The sequence below is a fragment of the Rhinopithecus bieti genome, unplaced genomic scaffold (genome assembly GCF_001698545.2).
Source record: "Rhinopithecus bieti isolate Rb0 unplaced genomic scaffold, ASM169854v2 scaffold_18644, whole genome shotgun sequence".
NCBI lineage: Eukaryota > Metazoa > Chordata > Mammalia > Primates > Cercopithecidae > Rhinopithecus > Rhinopithecus bieti.
Window position 1 is genome coordinate 2,781,973 of NW_016809656.1, and position 24,218 is coordinate 2,806,190.

Below are 24,218 nucleotides of genomic sequence, written 5' to 3' on the forward strand. Positions count from 1 at the left end.
TAAAAGACACACAGTGGCTGAATGGATAAAGAAATAAGACCCGGCCGGGCGCAGTGGCTCAAGCCTGTAATCCCAGCACTTTGGGAGGCCGAGACGGGCGGATCACGAGGTCAGGAGATCGAGACCATCCTGGCTGACACGGTGAAACCCCGTCTCTACTAAAAGTACAAAAAACTAGCCGGGCGAGGTGGCGGGCACCTGTAGTCCCAGCTACTCGGGAGGCTGAGGCAGGAGAATGGCGTGAACCCGGGAGGCGGAGCTTGCAGTGAGCTGAGATCCGGCCACTGCTCTCCTGCTTGGGCCACAGAGCAAGACTCCGTCTCAAAAAAAAAAAAAAAAAAAAAAAAAAAGAAATAAGACCCAACTATATGTTGCCTTCAAGAAACCCACTTTACCTATAAAGGCTTACATAGACTGAATGTGAAGGTATCTGGGGAACCAGCCCCCAATATTTCAACATACGTTCTTTCTATTTTCCCTAAGTGTTGGCCAGTCTGAGAAATAGAGAAAGAGTATGAAGAGAGGAATTTTACAGCTGGGCCACCGGGAATGACATCACATATCAGTAGGTCCGTGATGCCCACCTGAGCCACAAAACCAGCAAGTTTTTATAAGGGATTTCAAAAGGGAAGGGGGTGTACAAACAGGGAGTAGGTCACAAAGATCACATGCTTGTGAGGCCAATAAAGATCACAAGGCAAAGGGCAAAATTAAAATTACTGATGAAGGTCTATGTTCAGCTGTGCACGTATTGTCTTGATAAACACCTTAAAGAACAGAAAACAGGGTTTGAGAGCGGAGAACCGGTCTGAGCTCAATTCCACCAGGGTGGGGTTTTTCCCCACCCTAGTGAGCCTGAGGGTACTGCAGGAGACCAGGGCATATTTCAGTCCTTATCTCAACCACATAAGACAGACACTCCTAGAGCAGCCATTTTTAGACCTCCCCGCAGGAATGCATTCCTTCCCCAGGGTATTAATTATTAATATTCCTTGCTGGGAAAAGAAATCAGCAATATCTTTCCTACTTGCACGTCCATTTATAGGCTCTCTGCAAGAAGAAAAATATGGCTCTATTCTGCCCAACCCCGCAGGCAATCAGACCTTATGGTTGTCTTCCCTTGTTCCCTGAAAATTGCTGTTATTCTGTTCTTTTTCAAGGTGCACTGATTTTATATTGTCCAAACACACATGTTTTACAATCAATTTGTACAATAGCCGTCCTGAGGTGATGTACATTCTCAGCTTATGAAGATAACAGGATTAAGAGATTAAAGTAAAGATAGGCATAAGAAATTATGAGTATTACTTGGGAACTGATAGATGTCCATGAAATCTTCACAATTTATGTTTGGAGATTGCAGTAAAGACAAGCGTAAGAAATTATAAAAGTATTAATTTTGGGAACTGATAAATGTCCATGAAATCTTCACAATTGATGTTCCTCTGCTGTGGCTCCAGCCTGTCCCTCCATTCAGGGTCCCTGGCTTCCTGCAACATGAAGTTGTGGAAAAAGATATTCCATGCAACCAGAAACTCAAAAAAAGCAGGAGTAGCTATGCTTATATCAGATAAAATAGACTACAAATTTAAGACTGTAAAAAGAGACAAAGAAAGTCAATATATAATGATAACAGGATCAAATTGGCATGAGGACATAACAATTATAAATATCTATACACCCAACACTAAAACTCCCAAGTATATAAAGGAAACATTAATAGAGTTAAGGGAGAAATAGATTGGAATAAGTAATACTGGGAAACTTTAACACCCCACTCCCAGTAATGGACTGATGATCCAGAAAGAAAATCAACAAAGAAAGAGTGGAGTTAACCTATACCCTATAGGTAATAGGCCTAACTAACATTTATAGAACATTTCACCCAAATGCTGCAGAATACATAACCTTTTCATCAGCACATGGAACTTCCTTCAGCAGAAAACATATGATAGGCCACAAAACAAGTCTGAAAAAAATTTTTTTTTTTTTTTTTTTTTTTTTTTTTTTTGAGACGGAGTCTCTCTCTGTCGCCCAGGCTGGAGTGCAGTGGCTGGATCTCAGCTCACTGCAAGCTCCGCCTCCCAGGTTTACACCATTCTCCTGCCTCAGCCTCCCGAGCAGCTGGACTACAGGTGCCCACCACCTCGCCTGGCTGGTTTTTTGTATTTTTTTTTAGTAGAGACGGGGTTTCACCGGGTTAGCCAGGATGGTCTCGATCTCCTGACCTTGTGATCCGCCTGTCTCGGCCTCCCAAAGTGCCGGGAGCTGGCTTGAGCCACCGCTCCCAGCCGAAAAAAATTTTAACCTAGAAATTGTATTAAGTATTTTTTCTGACCACAATCAAATAAAACTAGAAATCAAAATCAGTAAGAGGAATCTTTGAAAACACACAAACACCTGGAGATTAAACAACAGGCTCCTGAATGACCAATGGGTCAGTAAAAAAATTAAGAAGGAAATTTAAAATTTTTTTAAAATAAATGAAAATGAAAATACAACATGCCCAAGTCTATGATATATGGTGAAAGCAGTAATAAAGAGGGAAGTTTATAGCAACAAACACTTATATCAAAGAAGTAGAAAAATTTCAAATAACCAATCTAATGATGCACCTTAAGGAACTAGAAAAGCAAGAATAAGCCAAGCCCAAAATTCATAGAGGACAGAAATAATAAAGATGAAGGCAGACATAAATAAAATTGAGACTAAAAATATACAGAAGATTAACAAAACAAAAGTTGGTTTTAAAACTTAAACAAAAAGGAAAAGCTAGCTAGACTAAGAAGAAAGAGAGAAGACCAACTAAATAAAATGAGAGATATAAAAGGAGACATTACAACTGATGTCACATAAATACAAAGTATCCTTGGAGAGTATTACTTAAAACTATATTCCAACAAATTGGAAAACCTAGAAGAAATGAAAAAATTTCTGAATACATACAAGTTACTAAGATTGAACCATGAGGAAATAGAAAACCTGAACAGACCAATAGTGATAAAGATATCCCCATCAAAGAAGAGCCCAGGACCTGATGGCTCCATTGCTAAATTCTACCAAATATTTAAAAACCTAAAGATTCCACAACAAACTATTACAACTGATAAATTCAGTAAACAATATGGAAAAGAAATTAAGAAAGAAATTCCATTTGCAATAGTTACAAAGAATATAAAATACCTAGGAATCAATTTAACCAAAAAAGTTAAAGATGTATACAGGGAAAACTATAATACACTGATAAAAGAAACTGAAGAGGACACAAAAAATGGGAAAATATTTCATGCTCAATTATACATAACCACAAAAGACCCTGAATAGCCAAACCAATAATGATGAGTAAAAACAACAAAGCTGGAGGCATCACACTACCTGACTTCAAAGTTTACTTCAAAGATAGGATAACAAAAACAGCGGCCGGGCGCGGTGGCTCAAGCCTGTAATCCCAGCACTTTGGGAGGCCGAGACGGGCGGATCACGAGGTCAGGAGATCCAGACCATCCTGGCTAACCCGGTGAAACCCCGTCTCTACTAAAAAATACAAAAAAAAAAAAAAAACTAGCCGGGCGAGGTGGCGGGCGCCTGTAGTCCCAGCTACTCGGGAGGCTGAGGCAGGAGAATGGCGTAAACCTGGGAGGCGGAGCTTGCAGTGAGCTGAGATCCGGCCACTGCACTCCAGCCCCAGCGACAGAGCGAGACTCTGTCTCAAAAAAAAAAAAAAAAAAACAGCATGGTACTGATATAAAAACAGACATGTAGACCAACAGCAAATTCAGATATAAGTCCACATATTTACAGCCAACTTGACAAAGTGCTAAGAACATACAATGAGGAAAGGATTGTCTCTTTAATCAACGGTGTTGGGAAAACTGGATAACTGTAGGTGGACTAATGAAACTAGACCCCTATCTCTCACTACACAAAAATCAAATCAGAATGGATTAAATACTTAAATCTAAGACCTGAAACTATTACTACAAGAAAACATTGGAGAGCAATAAAATCTGAGCAAAGATTTTTTTGTGTGTAAGACTTCAAAAGCACAGAGAACCGAAGCAATAATAGACAAATGGGATTATATTGAGCTAAAAATTTTCTGCATAATGTAGGAAATAACCAGCAAAATGAAGGGACAGTCCACAGAATGGGAGAAAATATTCTCAAACTACTCACCTGACAAGCAACAAATGACTATAAAATATAAGGAGCTCAAACACAAGAGCAAAATAAAACAAAACAAAACAAAAAACAATTGGGTTTAAAAAATGGGCAAAAGATTTTTAAAAATGGTAAAAGGTCTCAATAGACATTTCTCAAAGGAAGACATACAAATGAGCAACAGGTATATTTAAAAATGTTCAACATCATTAATCACCAGAGAAATGCAAATCAAAACCACAATGAAATATCTTACCACAGTTAAAATGTCTTGTGTCAGAAAGACAGGCAATAACAGAGGCTGATGAGGATGTGGAGAAAAGGACAGCCTCATATACTGTTGGTGGGAATATAAATTAGTACAGCAACTGTAAAGAACAATATGGAGATTCCTCAAAAAATTAAAAATAGAATTACCATAGGATCCAGCAATTCCACTACTAAGTATAAAAAACGAAACGTATATATTCAAAAGACACCTGCACTTCTATGTCTATTGCAGCAGTATTCACAATAGCCAAACTATGGAATCAATCTAAGTGTCCCTCAATGGATGAATGGGTAAAGAAAATGTGGTATAAATATATGATGAACTATTATTCAGCCATGAAAAGAATGAAATCCTGTCATTTGCAGCAGCATGAATGAAATTGGAGTTCATTATGTTAAGTGAAATAAGCCAAGCATAGAAAGACAAATATCACATATTCTCATTCATGTGGGAGCTAAAAAAAAAAAAAAAAAAAAAAAAAAAAGTGGCTCTCATGAAGACAGAGAGTAGATTGGTGGTTACCAGAAGCTGAGATGGGGAAGGGGAAGGAGCAAGGAAAGACTGAAGAGAAGTTGATTAACGTTACAAAGATATGGTTTCATAGAAGAAATAAGACCCAGTGTTAGATAGATCAGTGGGGTGACTATAGTTTACAATAATCTAGTGTGCATTTCAAAATAGCTGAAAGAGAAGAATTTGAATGGTTCTAGCATAAAGAAAAGACAAATATTTAAGGTGGCTATCCCAAATTCACTGATTTGATCTTTACAAATTATGTGTCTGTATTAAATTATCACATGTACTGTGAAGCTATGTACATCTATTATGTATCAATTTTAAAAAGAGAAAAAAATTCCATTTATAAATGGCACTGAAAAGGAAATACACAGAGATAAATTTAATCAAGAAGGCAAAAGACTGATATAGTGAAAACTATAAATTGGTACTGAAATACATTAAAGAAAATATAAATAAATGGAAGGACATCCTGTGTTCGTGGATTGGAAGACAATATTAAAATGTCCATAGTACCCATAGTTCTTTGATATACTGATTTCATATACTTTGGATATATATTCAGTAGTGGAATGGTGGTCATATGGCTGTTCTATTTTCAATTTTTTTAAGAAACTTCCACATTGTTTTTTCAATAATGGCTGTACTAATTTGCTTTCCCACCAGCAGTATGCAGGTGTTCCTTTTTCTTCACATCTTCTCCAATACCTGTTATCTTTCATCTTTTTGATAGCAGCCATTCTAAGAGGTGTGAAGCCGTATCTCATTGTGGCTTTAATTTGCATTTCTCTGATGATTTGTGATTTTGAGCATTTTTTCGTATACCTGTTGTCTACTTACATGTCTTCTTTTGAGATATGTCTATTCAGGTGATTTACCTTTTTTTTTTTTTTTTTTGAGATGGAGTCTCGCTCTGTCTCCCAGGCTGGAGTGCAGTGGCACAATTTCGGCTTTCTGCAAGCTCGGCCTCCTGGGTTCATGCCATTCTCCTGCCTCAGCTTTCCGAGCAGCTGGGACTACAGGAGCCTGCCACCGCGCCCGGCTAATTTTTTGTATTTTTAGTAAAGACGGAATTTCACCGCGTTAGCCAGGATGGTCTCCAGCTCCTGACCTCGTGATCCGCCCGTCTCGGCCTCCCAAAGTGCTGGGATTACAAGCTTGAGCCACCGCACCTGGCCTATTTGCCTATTTTTTAACCAGGTTATTTGTTTTCTTACTACTGATTTATTGGAGTTCCTTATGTATTTTGATGTTAACCTCTTATCAGATGTACGATTTGGAAACATTTTCTCTCATTCCATATGTTGTCTCTTCACTCTGTTCATTGTTTCCTTTGCTATGCAGAAGATTTTTAGTTTAATATAATTCCATTTGCCTATTTTTGTTTTATGCTTGTGCTTTTGGTTTCATCAGTTTTATTTCTTTAGATATTTTTTCTGTATTTTCTTTTCTCCTCCACTTCCTCTATTCCCATTACACATATGTTGGTGCATTTTATGATTTCCCACATTTCTCTGAAGTACTGTTTATTATTTTTATTCTTTTTTTGTACTCTTCAGATAGTATAATCTCTATAAATCTATCTTCAAGTTTGCTGATTCATTCTCCTGTTAATTCAAATTTGCTGTTGAGTCCTTCTAGTGATGTTTTTATTTGTTATTGAACTTTTCACCTCCAGAATTTCCATTTGATTATTTAAAAATAATTTATCTCTTTATTGAAATTCTTTATTTGATGAGACGCCTTCATACCTTTCTTTAATTTTTAGATATAGTTTTCTTTAGGTTTTAGATCACCACTACACTCAGTTGTGATCTTCGACCTCTCTCCAAGTTAATGACGTTGTTGCTTTGGTTGTTTATGTGTTCAGTGACTTGGCAGACCTAACTATGTGAAGTTTATTTCTTCTGCAGTGTTCAGCCTTTGATGTCTCTTCTCCGATTTCTTTTCTTGTTTTGTATTTTATTCTTACTACCTAGGAGTTGCCTGTGGGTCAGTATAAGCCACTCATTTGTCAAAGATTGTGCTTAAGATCTTCTAGTAAGTTAGACTTTTAACCTTTGCCATGGGATGTATGTGTAGTATGGAGGCTATCACAGTTCAAGGAGTTTATCTTTTTCCCCTACATCCAACCAGGAATGGGTAGCTTGTCTTTTCCTTCTCTGATGTCTCCTGAGTGTGCAGCTTTGTCATGCAAACAGTCTTTCAGATTGCCAGGGATGTATTATTTTTATTTTTATTTATTTTTGAGACAGAGTCTTACTCTGTCATCCAGGCTGGAGCACAGTGGCATGATCTCAGCTCACTGCAACCTCCATCTCCTGAGTTCAAGCGATTCTCCTGCTTCAGCCTCCCAAGTAGCTGGGATTGCAGGCCTTCACCACCACACCTGGCTAATGTTTGTATTTTTGGTAGAGACGGTGTTTCACCATGTTGGCCAGGGTGCTCTTGAACTCCTGACCTCAAGTGATCCACACACCCTCAGCCTCCTAAAGTGTTGAGATTACAGGCATGAGCCACTGTGCCCAGTCTTCATTTTATTTTGAAACCTGACTTCCTATGAGTTGTTCTTGGGTCAGAGTAATTTAGAGTTCAGTAATTTATAGTATTTGGTCAGGAATTGTGCTTCAACCTCTTGTGTCAATGAAGCTTTGTCTCTTTTTGATGTATCTGTATGTGGCTTTGGAAATGTTTTCAGGTATGCCCTATACCTTTCTCTGATTGCTCCTGAGTGAAGCCCAGCACATGTGCACAGTCTTCCTAACTCCTAGAGTGGACTATTACCCCATCAGGTCCCTTCTTAGATGTTCTAACCGTGATTCTTTCTGTTAAACTTGGCTTGTGTTGCCATTTTGTTTTTTGCTACTCATATCAGGAAGCTATCATTGCCCTCTTTGAAAAATTTTTAATTGACAAATAATAATTGTCTATATCATGGGGTAAAATGTGACATTGTGATACATGTATACATTGGGGAATGAACAGATCAGGCTAATTAACGTATCCATCCCCTCATATATTTATCATTTATTTGTGGTGAGAACATTTAAAATTCCTTCTTTTAACAATTTTGATATATACAATACATTATAGTTAACTGAAGTCACCTTGCTGTGCACTAGATCACCAGAAATTATTCCTCCTGTCTAATTTGTAAACCAAAAATAAAATTCTAAGGCCACCAACCTCCTGAATGAACATACTCTTCAGCCAGGGCTCTTTTAAAATTTAACCTGAGAGATTATTTCAGGCCATGAATGAAAAATGGGGCTTGAACATGCTTCATTATATCTCTCCAGCATTAACATCGACACAGGCCTTAAGCCTGAATAGAAACATTTAACAACCTATTCTCTCTAAAGCCTAGTACTTGAAGGCTTTCTCTGTAAATAAGAACTTGGGTCTCCACAATCCTTTATCTTAACCCAAACATTTCCTTTCTAAATTGAGCAATGAATGACTGGTGAATTGGGCAACCCTAAAATCACAGCAGATTCAGAGACTCCAGTGCAGCCACGTGGTAAAAGAAGATTTATAGACGAAAAAGGGAAACGACACACAGAAATCAGAAGTGAGGCGCAGAAATAGCTGGACTGGTTACAGGTTGGCATTTGCCTTATTTGAACACAGTTTGAACAATTAGCGGTCTCTGAGGGGTTGAAGTATGGCCACTGGGATTGGCCAAGACTCAGTTATTGTTACAGGCACATACTCCTAAGTTAGGTTTTCAATCTTGTCTGACTATTAAACCAGGTTGTTGTTCATCCACAAGGACTCAAATATAGAAGTACGGAGTCCTTCTCAGGCCACATTTAGTTTGCTTTAACAATTCCCTGCTTTTGGTCATTTTCTCAAATTTGAGAGATTGACCAAAACCTTAGTCATTGATGACACTATCACCATTGTAAATGTACTTATATGGTCTTGAAACCCACTGGGAAACAATAGAATAGTGGTTTTTGCAAGACGGGAACAACGACTGAGTAGGGGGTACCTCTTTATGCTGGAACATTCTGTTTACAGGAGAAAAACAAAACCTGGTCTGCTCCAGGATCTTTGTGTTTTCTTAAAGTTTTAGTTTAATTATGTCACATTTAGCACAAGTGACTCCATATTAGTTTGGATTGGTCTGTTTGGGCCTAGCGCATGAGCTCAGTCCAAAATAATGGCCTCCCATAATTTTGTTTTTAAAAAAAAATAAAAAATCCCCTTTTTGGCAAGGTTCTCACTTAGGTGAGATTGTGACTAAAACTTAGGGCCTTAGCACCACTCTCAATTACCATCATTTTGGGTTTCCAGTCTCAGCACGTCATTTATAGGTTGTGGTGTCCTTACGGTCACACATTTCTTTCAGCTTCTGTCATTCCGTTGAAGAGAGACCATTTGACATTCTAGAGATGGCTGCATGCAAACATTTAAAAACTTTGAGAGAACACAGCGCAGCAGGGAGACTATTATTATGACTATTGGGAGGATAATACCAAGAGTTTGGAGTATGCGCCTTACACAGGGTCCCCATAAACCAAACCACTTAAAATTAAATAGATTAAAGAATGAACTACATGAAGAGTCTGCTTACTTGACTAAATGGTCTTTAATCCCCTACAACTGAATTTTTTATAATCTACATTCTATGTCTTTCTTCTCTCTCTCTTTCTTTCTTTCTTCTCTCTCTCTTTCTTTCTTTCTTCTCTCTCTCTTTCCCTTTCTTTCTTTCTTTCTTTCTTTCTTTCTTTCTTTCTTTCTTTCTTTCTTTCTTTCTTTCTTTCTTTCCTTCTTTCTTTCTTTTTTTTTTTTTTTATAAGTCTTGCTCTGTTGCCCAGGCTAGAGTGCAGTGGTGTGATCTTGGCTCACTGCAACCTCCAGTTTCAAGTGATTCTCCTGCCTCAGCCTCCCAAGTAGCTGGGACTACAGGCATGTGCTACCATGCCCAGCTAATTTTTGTATTCTTAGTGGAGATGGGGTTTCACCATGTTGGCCAGGATGGTCTGTCTCTCCTGATCTTGTGATTTGCCCGCCTTGGCCTCCCAAACTGACGGGATTAAAGGCATGAGCCTGATGTATTTCTTTATAGGCCACAAGTGCCAGCAGCTGCACAGATACTTTTCTGTTTAGCTAATTCTATTGTTCAGCATAACTTTCACAGGATAATTTAAAGTCTGTTGGGTAACGATTGCCTTTACATATAATCTGTTATGGAGTCTATTATGAGGGATACATTTCTAATTATTGCCTCTTTTATTCTAAACGACAGAAACAAATGATGTCCTTCTAGAAGAGTGAAGGTCGCCTGGCAATGTTCTCTTTAAAATATGATGTAGGTTAAGAGGAGTTTGGGCTGATTATGAGACAATATATGTACCATTAAAGTGTCTCACTTACATTGCACCTTCATCTTTTATCTATTAAAATATAAAGTTATTCATGTATAAGGCTGGCTGCAAAATCCTTCACAAATTAAAGTATATGCTGTAAGTGCACATAATAGAGCCCTTTTTCAGTTCTATTGTTCATAGAGGCATAAGCAAGAAAAAAAATTCAAAGATAAGAGTTTCATGAGAGCAGAGAAGTCTTGATCTGTGATTCTGGAAAAAGCTGTTCACATTAAGGATGCCATCTTCTGGGGAGAAACTGTCCTGGTTAGCTTTACCTTAAGGGTTCCAATGGGTGTACAGTTCCAAGAGTGTAGAGAGGGACACTGCTCAGTATTGAGATTATGAACCCAAAGTTCAAGGTCCCCAAGTTTTGCTGTAGTGTGGATGGCAACGACAGTCTTTCTCTGATGTTCTCAGAAGACCCAATCTCTGAGTTCTAGATTGTGAAGGCACTGTCCTCAGTGAACCATAAAAAACTTTCTTTACAGGGTGAAAATACACTGTAGCATAATAATCTACGGTTATAACATCAGCCCTTTCACATGGGAAAGCTTTTATACAACCAGAAAACATGCATTGAAAATGACAACTGAGGCCAGGGGCAGTGGCTCATGCCTGTAATCTCAGCACTTTGGGAGGCTGAGGCAGGCAGATCATGAGGTCAAGAGATCAAGACCATCCTGGCTAACACAGTGAAACCCCGTCTCTACTAAAAATACAAAAAATTAGCTAGGCGTGGTGGTAGGCACTTGTAATCCTAGCTACTCTGGAGGCTGAGGCAGGAGAATGGCATGAACCCAGGAGGTGGAGCTGGCAGAAAGCCGAGATTGTGCCACTGCACTCCAGCCTGGGCAACAGAGCAAGACTCCGTCCCCCCCCCCAAAAAAAAGAAAGAAAAAGAAAAGAAAAGAAAAAAAGAAAATGACAATTGAATGAAATCCCTTTATAAATGTTTAAATGGCTCATCAGGTAGTCAAATGTACCTGAAGCTTTGATTGTCTTCCGGGCATATGGAACCAAATATTGGTTTAAAACTATTTCTGCAATTTATAAGTCCCCGCATCAATGTATTTAATTTGGATCATTTTATCTTTTCAATGACTCATCACGGATTGCAGAACCTTTCTTTTTTTGGAGACAGAGTCTCACTCTGTCACCCAGGTTGGAGTGCAGTGGCATGATCTTGGCTCACTGCAAGCTCTGCCTCCCAAGTTCATGCCATTCCCCTGCCTCAGCCTCCTGACTAGCTGAGACTACAGTCANTGACAATTGAATGAAATCCCTTTATAAATGTTTAAATGGCTCATCAGGTAGTCAAATGTACCTGAAGCTTTGATTGTCTTCCGGGCATATGGAACCAAATATTGGTTTAAAACTATTTCTGCAATTTATAAGTCCCCGCATCAATGTATTTAATTTGGATCATTTTATCTTTTCAATGACTCATCACGGATTGCAGAACCTTTCTTTTTTTGGAGACAGAGTCTCACTCTGTCACCCAGGTTGGAGTGCAGTGGCATGATCTTGGCTCACTGCAAGCTCTGCCTCCCAAGTTCATGCCATTCCCCTGCCTCAGCCTCCTGACTAGCTGAGACTACAGTCACCTGCCAACACGCTTGGCTATTTTTTTTTTTTTTTTTTTTCATTTTAGTAGAGATGGGGTTCACCGTGTTAGGCAGGATGGTCTCAATCTCCTGACCTCATGATCCGCCCACCTCAGCCTCCCAAAGTTCTGGGATTATAGGTGTGAGCCACCATGTCCAGCCTGCAAAACCGTTAATAACAAAAGCTTTAAGGACTCAGGAAGAACAAGGTGGCTGGCCATCATGGTTCTCCATGAGTCCATGCTTAACATTAGATTTATGTCCTCTTGAATACCAGTTATTTTTCCAATTTAGGTGAATAGCACTGATAACTAATGAGTTATCATAGGTAATCTGACTTACACCATGGAGTTCATTCAAATTATATATCAAAACAATTTTAGTATTGGCTAATTTGACATGATAATCTGCAAAGTGTTTTCTTGGTATTTAATTAATTTGTTCTACTTGGGTTAGTAGTTTTATAAACCAGTCTTTTTATTAAAGTTTCAGGAATTCTTACCCAGTCCAATTCTTGGGGAATTGAGGAATTTATGGGGAATTCTTACCCTTGATATGATTTTAAAGTTATTAGAAACCTGTTTTCAAGAGTGCTTTTCAGGGTCCTTTCCATTCTTTCATGAACCTCTTAAAAGACACCATATTATAGGATTTTGGATGCTTGTGACGTTTTCAGAAACTGCATCAGTATTAAGCAATCAACTGTGGAAATGACTTTAAAGAGTGGTAGTTAAAGACCCAATTGACAAAGAAATTTGGTTATCTCTGTGGTCTGCAATAACAACATAAAAGTCTTAATTATGATTGATAGTATATACTCAGAAATATTAGAATTCCCATACAATTTTGGAACATACATGAATCTCATTCACTAAAATATAACTTGAAGAGTAAACATTATTTTTTATTTTACAATGCTTCCTGTGATTTTTATACCAAATAAGCCAAATGTCACTGTTGCATCAGTGCATTGTTGATGTCAAACCCAATTCTTAATAATACCTTATAGACAAATGTATTCAATCTTAATCAGTTTGACCATAAGGTAGAATATTACAAACCTTTTATAACCTTTTATGATTTTTTTAAAGAGCAGATTAGTGCTCTAAGAAAAATCTGTTGTGCTTTCATTTCAATGTTCAATTTATGGAAAAACCAAATAATACCCCTTTAAATTTAGTCAATATTTTCACACATAGAATTTTCACGAAGTTAATTTTATAAACCTTCCACAATTTATTTAAACCTTTAGCTTTATTTAAGTTAAAACAATCCTTTAACTCTCTAAGCTAGGCAAAAATTTACATTTCTATACCTTCTTATAATCTCTTACCAAAAACACATTTCATTCTCCTTACACATTTTGTATGTAAACCTATTTTTTCAGTAGTCTCAACTTTCACTTTTGGTGCACAAATTTTATTTTATGAATCCTTTTATGACTTACACAGACAATCCATGGCATGCTTGGACTTTCTAACTTGTCCTAAATATCCCCTCTTTTAAACAACCTATCATTTTACTTTAGGACAAGAACTTATCATACAAGATCCTTTCTTACATAAAATCTCCTTTCTTTATAATGTTCTTTGCACAGTTCAGTGGCATGGCTAATTCTGCATATTCCCAGGCCTTATTCAGAATTTAATATCTCCAAAGTAAATTGAAAATTTTCCAAAGTCAAAGCAGTTTATGACCTTAGAGCATTTAGCAAACCTAATATCTGACCTGTATAATTTAGACCAAATTTTTTTATTTTGCCAATAATCTTTGAAGCTGTTTTCTTTGCCAAAATTACTAAAGTTACATGAACTGAAAGGCATTACAGTTTTATTTTCTTTCAAAATATTTCAGTATTTATTTTGTTTAAGGCAATTAGAGCTCTTTTATATAAACATTTACATACACAACACATATATAACTACACAGACAGACAGACAGAATATTACTACTGTAGTTGTAAGATTTTTCATTTGCTAGTTTTTAAGTTTCTTGAGTGGTTATTGGCTTTAGGGTGGAGTCCTTGGACGAACAGGACCAGGAAAGGGTCTCTGGTGCCTCCTGTTTTTCCCAAGGAGTCCAGGCTGTTAGAGCTTGAATATTCACTTTTAATTAAGCTGGCTTTTAACCACAGCACTCTTTAATAAAGTCCTTTTAAAATTTCATATTACCTGACTTTAGCCAGGCCAAACAGCTTATATTTCTGTCTTTTGAACTTTACCAAAGGTAACCTCCCAGGTGCTCAGAGAAAGGAAAATTTAAGACAGTCCACGAAGAAGAAGAGAATCCACAAGTTTAAACAGATTTCCAACCAGAAAGCACCTATTTCCCAAGCTGGGAATCAAACCCAGACCACCACAGTGGAAGGGCAAAACCTTATCTACTGAGCCACAGCACAGGGCAGTCCAATTGCCTGTGCCAGAAAGAGTCTAGGGTAGTTAATTTTGAGCTTGCAAAGGCTTTTAACTACTCAAGATAATTTTTAGAGCTATGACATGAACCCCAAAATACCTGTTCCCTGAGGGGTGGAGTCCAAGAGAAAGCACTGCCATGTGGTTACAAGCTCAGGCTCCCAAGGACATAAAACAAAATGGAGACCTCATCCAGTTTCTTGTTTGTTTCAGAGACCCCTGCAGAATAGTGCATTATTGGCCGGCTTGCTGGGCCATCTTGAGCAGCAAGCTTATGGGGTCCTATGCCCATGTTTTATCCTAAGGTACCCCTCAACACAGAAAAACAAATTCATAGCACAAAATACACCAGATTCATTACAGCTTAAGACTAGCCTCAGAATTCTTTTTTGCATTAATCAAAACTTTACAGAGGAGATAAACAGTGATTTTTACTGTTCATTCAACCACTTTGCACATAGAGAGAAGCCAGAAATCTGACTGGTAAGAAATTCTTACCCTTTTGCCAGCATGCCAGGCTTCTGGGTTCCTTTCCCTGAGCGGCCCTGGTGACCCAGCTTACTATACCATAACCTTGGGGCCCAAGCTGCAACACAAAAGAAAATCTTTTTGTTTTTCTTTTAATGCACTTCAGTGCATTGTCGTTCACTTAGAACATTCCATTGTAAGTTATCTTTAGTAAGATTTTGACATTTTTACCAGACTTTGCTGCCTCCCAGGCCTAATGTATAAGCCAAAAGGAACTCAGTTTTCCAGAAATTAAGAATCCCATTTTAACCTAAAATATTGACTTTACTCTTAGATTCTCTTGATTAACTTAGACAATGATTCCTCCTACCTAGGTGTGTAGAAAAATGAAACAAAAGGTAGAACACAAAAAGCTCCATGAATTTTAAAACCCAAATTTTATAACCCCTGAAATATTACTGCTTACTACCAGTTCCTTTCTGACCCAGTCAGATGTAAGAGGCCTCTAGCTGGATCCAACACAGTTAACTTCCAGATCAAATCCCATCCTGGATGTAGTCCAGTTTCTGCCATGGCTTCCAAACCCAGTTTGGATGAGAGATTTGCTCAAAGAAACTCAGAGAGCTCAAAACACAAATCCCTGGAGCTCTGAAATCCAAGAGGGAGCTTATCCATGATCCCCAGCTGCTCCGAGACATCAGTGGATACAAGTGGGTCCTTCAGGTAGCTTGCATGTTCACTCAGCACTCCTGGGGGTCTCTAGAAGCTCCACTTCAGATCTTGCTTCTGACACCATCTGATAAAAGTAAAACTTCAGCCAAATTCAATTTAAAGGAGTTTAATATGTTTATTGCACAATTAAACTCCTTTAAATTGAATTCAGCTGAAGTTTTTCTTTAATCAGTCCATAGACAAACTCAACAAATTGTCAACCAGAAAATTTTTAAATTTACCTATAGTCTGGAAGCCACGCTTCAAGTTGTCCTGCCTTTCTGGACCAAATCAATGTATTTCTTAAATGTATTTGATTGATGTCTCATGCCTCCCTAAAATGTATAAAACTAAGCTGTGCCCCCACTATCTTGGACACATGTTCTCAGGACCTCCTGAGGGCTGTGTAATGGGCCATGGTCACTCATATTTGGCTCAACATTAACCTCTTCGAATGTTTTAGAGTTTGACTCTTCATCAACAAATTGACACTTTGCACTTTTTAACAGACATTTTCCCTTTTCCCCTCAACTCTCCTGCAACCTCATCTTCTGGAACCTCATTTTATTCTCTACTTCTTGAGTTAAACTTTTTTGGATTTCACATATAAGTGATATCGTACAATATTTGTCTTTCTGTGCATAGTTTATTTCTCTTGGCATAATGTCCTCTAGATTCATCCATGTTGTCACAAATAACAGAATTTCCTTCTTTTGGAAGGCTGAATAGTATTTCATTGTGTACTTGTACCTTGTTTTTCTCCATTCCTCCACTGATGGACACTTAGGTTGATTCCATGTTTTGGCTATTGTGACTAATGCTGCAATGCACATGAGAGTGCAAATGTCTCTTTGACATGCCAATTTCAATTCCTTTGGCTATATACTTAGAAGTGGGATTGCTGGATCTAAGCGCCCTCTTAATTGCTGTCCACCATGATTTAAGATCTCCATTGTTTCTATAACACCCTTTGGCATGAAATTCTCTATACCATTTTCCTAATGTCAGTTCCCTTGGGCAAGGCTACAGAGCTTTGTCCTTAATAAAGTCTACTGCTCTCCTAGGGCAGGAACTCTGCAGACTGCAAGGGAGCTTGGGTGCAGATAATAGCCTCTTTATCCTGGTGACATCCTTGCTCTATGGGATGCTGGAGGGAGGGAGAATGATAACCTCCAGCCTTCTTAGCTTGCCTTCTCCTTGTGGAATGTCTGCCCTAGGAATGACAGGGGAGGGACCTGGAGCCCCAGTATTCTCAGGCTGCTGGTGCTGAATTTCCACCCTACGAGTAGGGTCTAGGATAGGAGTCTCAGCCCATTGGGCTATGTATGATACGAACTTCTGTATGGAAGGGTTTCTGCAGGAGGTCATGTATAATAAGAACAAAGCTTCTCATCATAGTGGAAGTAAGAAACATCAACAGCCTGTATTCCCAGAGTGAAGCTGTAGCCCTATTCTGGGACACAGGAGGGAGAGGGATCCCTGTATCATATTCTTGAGCCTCACTGCCTGAAGTTGAGCCCCCAGAGCAGTGTTTCTATAAGACAGAGGTTGGAGGTGGGGAAGGAGGAAGCAGTCAAGGTTCAGAGGACACTGTTAAAGGGAATTAAATATGGCCTGAGACGGACTCTGTACTTCTGTATTTGAGTCCTTGTGAACAAACTACAACCTAGTTTAACAGGCAGACAAGATAGAAAACCTAACTTAGAAGAATGCACCTGGAACAATAGCTGAGTCTTGGCCAATCCCAGTGGCTGTACTTCGACCATTTATACACTGCTGAGTGTTCAAGCTGTGTTCAAATAAGGCAAATGCCAACTTGGAACCAACCCAGCCGGTCTGTACCTCACTTCCAATTTCTGTACATTATTCCCCCCTTTTTGTCTATAAATCTTCTTCCACTACATGACTGCACTGGAGTCTCTGTGAATTTGCTGTAATTTTGGGGGCTGCCCAATTTGAGAATCGTTCATTGCTCAATTAAACTCCTTTAAATTTAATTTGGCTAAAGCTTTTCTTTTATCAACACAGACTATGCTGTTACCAAGGATTTAGTAAATTTTCTGGAATAAATGTTTCTTTGTTTTGCTGTATGCCCTCAGAACAATGTGCAGAAACTTAAAAAAACTATTTTCTTTAACTTCTTTTTTAGTAAAGCGATTGTTATGCTTAGTAGGCTACTGTGCTTCTCACTTCTTTCTGGAAATCTGTTAGCAATCGTTGTCAATTGATTCTTGACAAAGATACCAAGGGAATTAAATGGGGGAAAGGATAATTGTTTCAACAATTGGTGCTGGAACAATTGGATATTTATAGGCTAAAAAGTTACCCTTGCTTCTTACCTCACTCCATAAAGAAAATTGATTCAAAATAGATAAAGACCTTAAGGTAAGAGTCAACAGCATAAAACTTCTAGAAGACATAAGAGAAAATTCAAGCAGTCACAAGTTAGATGAAGTTTTCATAATTAGACTTTCTGGACTACCCAGAGGAGCGTCCATATGGCATTGTTCTGGATTCCATTGTAACTTAAAGGGAAACTTTCACAATGTCTGAAGCCCTTGATATCCTGCAAATGAAGAAGGAGGATATCTTCAAGTTTCTTGCAGCATGGACCCAATTAGGTGGCATCAACCTTGACTTCCAAATGGAACAGTACACCTATAAGAGGAAAAGTGACAGCATCTGCTTCCTAAATCTGAAGAGGACCTGGCAGAAGCTTCTTCTGGCAGCTCGCACCATGGTTGCCCTTGAAAACCCTGCTAATGTCAGTGTTACGCCCTCCAGAATACTGGTCAGTGGGCTGTGCTGAAGTTTGCTGCTGCCACTAGAGTCACTCTTATTGCTGGCTGTTTCACTCTTGAAACTTTCACTAACCAGATCCAGGCAGCCTTCTGGGAGCCATGGCTTTTGGCAATTACTGATCCCAGGGCTGACCACCAGGCTTTCACAAAGATGCTTATGCTAACCTGCCCACCATTGCTTTGGGTCACACAGATTCTCCTCTGTGCTGTGGACATTGCTGTAATCCTGGGAGCTGCCTTGTTGTTGCCCTGCAACAACAAGGGTGCTCATTCGGTGGGTTTGATGTGGTAGATGCCAGCCTGGGAAGTTCTGCACATGTGTGGCACCATCTTCTGTGAACACCTGTAGGAGGTCATACCTGATCTCTACATCTACAGAGATCCCACAGAGATTGAAAAGAAAGAGCATGCTGCTGCTAAAAATGCTGAAGCTAAGGAGGAATTTCAGGGTGAAGGGACTGCCCTGGCTCCTGAGTGCACTGCTACTCAGCCTGAGGTTGCAGCCTGCTCTGAAGGTGTGCAGGTCACAGGTACCCCCTGTGTCTGTTCAGCAGGTCCCTACTGAAGACTGAAGCACTCAACCTGCCATGGAAGACTGGTCCACAGCTCCTACTGCTTGGGCCACTGAATGGGTAGGAAAAACCACTGAGTGGTCTTAAGCCATTTTCTGCAGGCTCCTAAGCAAAATGGAAATAAGGTTGTTTTCAAAATGGAAATAAACATCAGTTGTTAAAAAAAAAAAAAAAAAAAAGTTTTTTATAATTAGGACACAAAAGTACAAAGTATAAAATAAAAAAATTGGATTTCATCAAAATTAAAACTCTTGGTCCTCAAAAGAAATTTAAGGAAATAAAAAGGAAAGCCACAGACTAAGAAAATACTTTCAAATATTTCAGATACATAAATTTGTATCTGAAATATATAAATAACCCACACAACTCAATAATAAGACAACCCAAATAAAAATGGGCAAAAGAGTTAAACAGAAACTTAATCAAAGAAGACATAGAGAAGGAAAATAAGCACATAAGATAGATGCTCAACATTGCTGTTTATAAAGGAAACGTAAACCAAAACCACAATGAGATATCACTACACACCCATAAAAATGGTTCTAATTAAAAAGGCCAATCATACCTAGTGTTGGTGAGGAAGCAGAGCACTTGGAATTATCATACACTGTGGGAACATAACCTGGAACACCACTGGAAAACTGTCAGTTTTTTTAAAAACATAAAACTGGCCAGGCATGGTGGCTCATGCATGTAATCCCAGCAATTTGGGAGGCTGAGGTGGGTGGATCACCGGAGGTCAGGAATTCGAGACCAGCCTGACCAACACGGTGAAACCCCGTCACTACTAAAAATACTGGGCATGGTGGCACAGGCCTGTAATCCCAGCTACTAGGGAGGCTGAGGCAGGAGAATTGCTTGAACCCAGGAGGGGGAGGTTGCAGTGAGCCGAGATCATGCCATTGCACTCTAGCCTGGGAAACAAGAGAAAAAGACCATCAATAATAATAATAATAATAATAATAATAATAAAACTGTTCTTCCATGCTGCCATTTCAATCTTAGGTATTGCCTAAGAGAAATGAAAGCATGTGCCCATACAAAGGCTTGTACATAATCTTCATAGCAGCTTTACTCTTAATAGCCCATAACTGGACAGAAGCCAAATGTCCATCAACAGGTAAAGGAATAAATAACTTGTGGAGGACCAGTACAAAGATGTACCACTCAGAAACAAAAAGAAATAAACTACCAATACAGACAAATGAATGAGTGTCTTAAGTATTATGCTAGGTAAAAGAAAGCAGAAATAAATGCCTATAGACTGTATAATTCCACTTACATAAAATTCTGAAAAAGGCAAAACTAGGTTGGTGCAAAAATAATTGCGGTTTCAGACCATGAATTTTAAATCATTATAGCTAGGCTCAAACACATCTTTATTAATCAAAATAGGAACAATTACAATCAACACATTTTTGCCAATGATAAATAACTTTTTTTATTCCTGTAGCATAAAAATCCTTGCTTCAGGATTTGACAGACTCTTGGAAAGCATTTTTTGCATCCTGTTGGTTGCAGAAGCATTTTCCTTGCAAAAAGTGGTCAAGATGCTTGAAGAAGTGGTAGTTGGTTGGTGAGAAATCAGGTGAATATGGCAGATGAGGCAAAACTTTGTAGTCCAATTCATTCAACTTTTGAAGCATAGGTTGTGCAACGTGCAGTCAGGTGTTGTTGTGGAGAAGGATCAGGTCCTCTCTGTTGACCAATGTGACCTGCAGGCATTGCCCTTTTTGGTGCATCTCATCAATTTGCTGAGTATACTTCTCCAATGTAATCATTTCACTGGGATTCAGAAAGCTGTAGTGGATCAGATCAGCAGCAGACCACCAAACAGTGACCATGACCTTTTTTTGGTGCAAGATTGGCTTTGGGAAGTGCTTTGGAGCTTCTCAGTTCATCCACTGAGCTGGTCATCACTGGTTGTCATACAAAATCCACTTTTCATTGCACATCACAATTTGATTGAGAAATGGTTCATTGTTGCTGTGTAGAACAAAAGATAATGCTTCAGAATGACAATTTTTAAAATTTTCCGTCAGCCCATGAGGCACCTGCTTATTAAGCTTTTTCACCTTTTCAATTTTCTTCAAATGGTGAACGACCATAAATAGTCAACATTGAGTTCATTGGCAACTTCTCATGTAGTTGTAAGAGGATCAGCTTCAATGATTGCTTTCAATTGGTCATTGTCAACTTCTGATGGCCAGCCATTATGCTCCTCATCTTCAAGGCTCTCGTCTCCTCTGCAAAACTTTTTGAATCACCTCTGTACTGGAAATTCATTAGCAGTTCCTGGGCCAAAGGCATTGTTGATGTTGTGAGTTGTCTCTGCTGCCTTACGACCCATTTTGAACTCAAATAAGAAAATTTCTCAAATCTGCCATTTGTCTAACATCATTCCCATGGTCTAAAATGAATGGCAAGTAATAAGTCATTAGCAAAAAAACATAAAGTGAGAAATGCATATTAAAAATGACGTATAACAACCACATTTATTTAAGAATGTGTGCCAATGTCAAACGACAAATTCCAATAACGCAAAAAACAAAATTGCTTAATATAATTACAGAAAGTATGTCACTGATTGCCAAAAGCTAGGTGATGGTGGAGGGAGATGACTGTAAAGAGGTTGCAAGGGGATTTTTAGGGTCAATGGATATGTTCTATGTCAAGATTATTGTGATTGTCATACAACTGCATACATTTATCAAAACTCATCAGATTGCTCACCTAAAATTAATTGATTTCATTTTGCATGTAAATTATTTTTAATGTAGTTGAAAATAATGAATATGTTCAGTATGTCATATATATAAAATTGTCTGACATCATTTCCATAGTCTAAAATAAACAGCAAGTAGTAAGTCATTAGCAAAAAAACATAAAGTAGGAAATGGGTATTACCAAAATAATGTGATGTATTGTTTGTAAAGATGTGTGTGTTACAAATGTAAAATAATACATGGAAAAATATCCCCATTTTAGGACATTTTAGGGACAATATCCCTCTTGGGGGGAAGAGAAGAAGAAGGGATGGACTTTGGGAACTTTCTTTGTATCTGTAATGCTTGTTTCTCCCTCTCTACCTTTTCTCCCTTATTTTCTCTCTCTTCCTCCTTCCCTCCTTCCTTCCTTTTTCTTTCTTATTTGGATATGTTTTCCATTTTAGAACAGTTTTAGATTTACAGCAAAATTTGAGCAGATAGAACAGATAGTTCCCATATGACACCATCCCCCTCACAGGTTTCCATATTAGTAACATCTTGCATTACTGTGGTACATTTGTTATAATTAATGAACTGATATTGATACATTATTAACTAAAATCCATAGTTTACATTAAGGCGTACTTTTTGTATTGTACAGCCTATGGCTTTTGACAAATAATGTCAGTATCCACCATTACAATATCATACAGAATAGTTTCATTGACCTAAAAACCCCAGTGTTTCACCTATTTATCCCTTTCACCCTTTCTCTGAACCCATGATGACCACTAAACTTTTTACTGTCTTTATAATTTGGCCTTGTCTACATGTCATATAGTTAGACTTATACTATATGGAGCCTTCTTTCAGACTGGCTTCCCTTAGCAATATGCATTTAAGTTTCTTCCATGTCTTTTTGTGGCTTGATAGCTTGTTTCTTTTTATTATTAAATGATGTTGCTTTGTCCAGTTATACCACAGTTTGTTTATCCATTTGTCTTTTGAAGAACATCTTTACTGTTTACAGTTTTTGGCAATTATTAGTAAAGCTCCTATACACATATCTGTGCAAATTTTTGTGTGGCCATAAGTTTTCAGCTAAATTGTGTAAATATCTAGAAGATTGCTGGATTGTATGGAAAGACCATGTTTGGCTTTGTAGAAACTGCTGAACTGTCATCCAAAGTGATCATGTCTTTATACAATCCCACTGGCAATGAATGAGAATTCCTGCTGCTCTACATCCTTGGCAGCATTTGATGTTGTCAGTGTTTGGGATTTTAGCCATTTTAATAAGCATGTAGTAACATCTCATTTTAATTTGTAATTTTCTTATTAAAATCTTGTGAACATCTTTTCACATGCTTATTTTCTATCTGTATGTCTTCTTCGGTGAGGTGTCTGTTCAAATGTTTTGCCCATTTTTAAATTGGGTTGTTTGTTTTCTTATTATTACGTTTTAAGACATTTTTTGTATATTTTGGATACAAGTCCTTTATCAAATATGTGTTTTGCTAACTTTTATTTCCAGTCAGTGACTTGTTTTCTTATCCTCATGACAGCACTTTTCACAATGTAGAAGTTTTTAATTTTAATAAGATCCAACTTACCAATTTTTTCTTCTATGCATTGTACTTTTGATGTTTTACCTAAAAATCCATCACCAAATCCAAGGTCCTCTAGATTTTCTCCTGTTATCGTCTAAAAGTTTTATAGCTTTTGCATTTAACATTTAGGTATATGTTGGATTCAGTTGCTAACATTTTGTTGAGGATTTCTATAGTTTTTTTTCTTTCTTGTAATCATTTACCTGGCTTTGGCATTTGGGTAATATTGGCCTCATAGAATGAATTTCCTTCTCTCTGCTTACATTATCCATCTAGCTGTTCTTGCAGGTTGTCTACTTTTTTGCATTAGAGACCTTCACATATTAGTTATATTTAAATTTCCTATTTGATATTTCAAAATCTATGTCATATCTGAGTCTGATTCTCATGCTTGCCTTTTCTTTTCAGATTATGTTTTTTTCTTACCATCTATCATGACTTGTAATTTTTTAATGAAAGGCAGCTATAACGTATTGGGTAATAGGAACTGAGGTAACTAGGCTTTTAATGTGAGGTTCTATGTTAGTCTGGCTAGGAGCTGACCATGTTTAATGTTTGCTGTAGCTATGGGTGCCAGAGGCTTCTGTTTCCTCTAGTTCCCTTGTTTATTTCTTTCCTCTGTTGTCTTTGGATTTCCTATGAACTCCTTAAACAGAGTCTGTGTCTCACAGTTTTCTCAGTTGTAATCCACTGTCCATAATAGAGTCCTGTGGATGTGGTGTTAAGATGCTGGGGCAGGGAAGTGTTCTATAATGATTAAATCTCAATATTTTAGTGGGCCTGAATCCCTGGGTTTGATCGTCAGAAGTCTTGCTTAGACATTTTTTCTCTCTCCTTTGTGATACAAGAAAGCTGGGAGGTGGAGGTGAAGGTGGAGGCTAGACTTGTCTAATTGTCATTTCCTCAGGTCAGATAAGGCTATAGTAAAGTTGTTACAAAGAACTACTTTGGTGAATACTCTGTGTGTATTTCAAAATGGCTACTTTTAATAGGGGCATATTTCAAAAAGA